This window comes from Microtus oregoni, unplaced genomic scaffold (assembly GCF_018167655.1).
Source record: "Microtus oregoni isolate MIOR12 unplaced genomic scaffold, Mior012 000001F_ref0000356, whole genome shotgun sequence".
In the NCBI taxonomy this organism is placed as follows: Eukaryota; Metazoa; Chordata; class Mammalia; order Rodentia; family Cricetidae; genus Microtus; species Microtus oregoni.
Window position 1 is genome coordinate 91,127,322 of NW_024543060.1, and position 223 is coordinate 91,127,544.

A 223-nucleotide genomic window follows, 5' to 3' on the forward strand; every position below is an offset into this window, starting at 1 on the left:
GCAGAGGAGGGGCGGGCAGGGCCGGTGCACGGGAGGGGCTCCCCATCCCGGCGGCGCCCCAAGGGCCAGCCACGTCGCCGCGGGCTGGGGTGGGCGGGGCCCGTGGGGTGGGCGGGGCCCGCGGGTCACGTGGCGGGCCTCCCGCGCGCACCGCTGGAGGCGGTGCCCGGTCTCCCCCACGAGCCGTGGGGCCCGTGGCGCGCGGGGCATTGTGGGCCGAGGG